Source organism: Eriocheir sinensis, chromosome 4, assembly GCF_024679095.1.
Source record: "Eriocheir sinensis breed Jianghai 21 chromosome 4, ASM2467909v1, whole genome shotgun sequence".
Taxonomy (NCBI): domain Eukaryota; kingdom Metazoa; phylum Arthropoda; class Malacostraca; order Decapoda; family Varunidae; genus Eriocheir; species Eriocheir sinensis.
In genome coordinates, this window is record NC_066512.1 from 26985091 (window position 1) to 26987712 (window position 2622).

At 42.6% G+C, this 2622-nt stretch overlaps 1 long non-coding RNA gene across 1 annotated transcript in view; it reads right to left on the reverse strand.

The window, feature by feature from the left end:
- Positions 1–1390: 1390 nt before the first annotated feature.
- The window catches only part of LOC127007738 (uncharacterized), a 3342-nt gene continuing 2110 nt past the window's right edge, over positions 1391–2622 (reverse strand). Inside the window, exon 2 of the long non-coding RNA XR_007760478.1 lies at positions 1391–2434. This is a non-coding gene — a long non-coding RNA (uncharacterized LOC127007738). The remainder of the gene's footprint in view (positions 2435–2622) is intronic.

Sequence of the window (2622 nt, forward strand, 5' to 3'; positions counted from 1 at the left end):
GCCTTCCTCCCTTTCCTCCTTCCCTTCCTCTCTTCTCTCCCTTCCTTCCTTCCCTACCTCTATTATTTTCTTCTCTCCCTTACCTCCCTCCCTCCCTTCCTCCCTTTCTCTCTCCCTCCCTCCACTGGTTCTGTTTTCTCCTCCACCACTACTTGTTTGCTACTTTTCTCTCTCTCTCTCTCTCTCTCTCTCTCTCTCTCTCGGTGGTCTGTTTCACTAATTTCCTCTGTCGCACCTGATTAGACGTTCTTCCTCCCTCCTTTCCTCCATCCCTCCCTCCCTTCCCTTCCCTCCCTCCTTCCTCCAAATTTCTTCCTTATTTGCTCCATGGGTGGTAGGCATCTGGAAGGCATGTGGGAGGAGGAGGAGGAGTGAAGTGTTTGTTTCTTCATTAAGCTATATCTGTTTTTGTGTGTCTATTTATCTATCTATATCTGTCTGTCTATCAATGTATGTATGTATGTATGTATGTATGTATGTATCTATAGATTTAACTATATATCGATTTATCTGTATCTATGCAATAATCTAAAATCTTTTTTTTTCCTTGTGCCATCTTTACCTCATTTTTTCTCTATTTTATTTAATTTTTATTTGTTTTATTTTATTTTTTACCTAGTTTTATATTTTTCTATTTTATTTTTTATCTTTAACTCTATTTTTTTTAATCTTTTTTTATTTTTATTGAACTTTATTGTTTTTTATTTTATTATCTTTTCGTTTTTTATTTTATATTTACCGTTTTTCTTTCGTTTTCTATTTTATATTTTATTAACTATTTTCATTTTTATTTAACTGTTTTACTTCATTTATTTTAATTATTCATTCATTGTTTATTATTTTTTATCTTTTACCTCTTCTTTATTTAATTAATTTACCTCTTTATTTTATTATTTTTTATTTTTAGTTTTATTAATTTATTTAATTTGTTTATTTTATTAGTTTTATTCATCTATTTAATTATTTTAGTTTATCTTTTTTTATTTTATTTAATTTTATTTTTATTCATTTATTTTTTTATTTTCTTTTTCTTTTTTAACTCGATTTTTTTTTATCCTCTTTTTCCCTGTCTTTACTTATTCCCTTCTCTTCATTAAATTTCCCCTTTACTTTATTTGTTTCATTCCTTTCATTTAATTTCTCTTCCTTTCCCTTCCCATGCCTTACTTGACTTTGCCTTCCCTTTCCTCTCCATCCCTTTCCCTTCCCTTCTCATGCCTTACTTGACTTTGCCTTCCCTTTCCTCTCCATCCCTTCCCCTCCCTCCCCATCCCTTCCCTCTCCTTTCCTTTCCTTTCCTTTCCTCTCCATCCCTTCCCTTCTCCTTCCCTTCCTGTCAAGGTTCCAGAGTTGGGTGCTGTAATCGGAAGGGATAAACAAACAAGATAAAATGGTTAGACACCAGTTTACTTTAAGTAAACTAAGAAAACCCCAAAACAGGCCTCACAATCTGAAGTCTCCGACACGAAAGCTTCAGCACGCCGGACTTAGCAAGGACCTGTTGCAGGACTTCTTCCTCTTCGGGGCGTCTCGTCCTTTAAGTGGTAATGACGAGGCAGCACAGCTTCGTCCTTGAAGTGGTGTAGATGTGGTAGACGAGAGGGGCGCAGGAGAAGGGGCGTCAGGTTCACGGCAGTCACGGGAGTCCAGGGCGTAGATAGAGGAGAGGTAAGGCACCCAGAACAAGCTCACGGTATCTGAGTTAGCCCGAGTGAGAGCAGGGCTGGAGCTATAGCAGAATCAAGTGTTCAGGGCGAGGCGAGGCCGCTTTCCGACGAGGATGGCGCGGGCGGCAACAAAGTCTCCTCCCATAGCGGGTTGAGAAGCCTCTGTGGTTCAGTCGACCGAGGCGTCGAACAGAGTCAGGCGAACGAGCAGCGGGAGTGAAGCAGGTGGTTCGCTGCGGCTCTGTAGTTTCACAGCTTCGAACGGCAAGATGCGGGCGGACGGCAGGAGTGCCCCGGTCGTTCGGCCGCTAAGTTGGTAGTTGCCCTCACACAGGCCCCCCATACTAGAATCTAATCCAGGTAGATTCCACAAACTACAAAGTGGAAAGAAAAAAGAATACAGGCCAATAAACTAAAACGGGGGGAAACTGACGAGGAAACAAAGGAGTGACTTATGCAGGAAGTCTACTCAATAAATCCGGCCCCCCCCACATAATCCTTCCCGGCCATATGGACGACACTGTACCTGTAGGCCGGTAGACCCAAGGCCCATCTCAACACCCGGACGATGTCCTGAATCGTTAAAGTACAGCCAGGCGAGGTGGAGAATGCATCCCGGTCGTCCATAACTGGTTCATCGAGGGGAAGTTCTGTGGAGCTGGCGTCAGGTGATTGCTCCACTACGGGAACGGGGCTGACAAGAAGTCCTTCCGTAGCTGGTGGAGACAACGGTCCAACGAGGTCGATGGCAACTTGGGGAAGTAGTTCTGTAACGACAGGCAAGGGTTGGAGAGAGATAAGACGTACACGACCTCTCCCCGACATCCGTTGGCACTTATCACAGGAACGACAGTAAGCACGGATGTCTGATCCTATACCTGGCCAGAAGAAACCTTGAAACTTCTTTATCTCCATCTTATGAGACAAATGTCTCCCAAGGGACTCATGGGCCGTG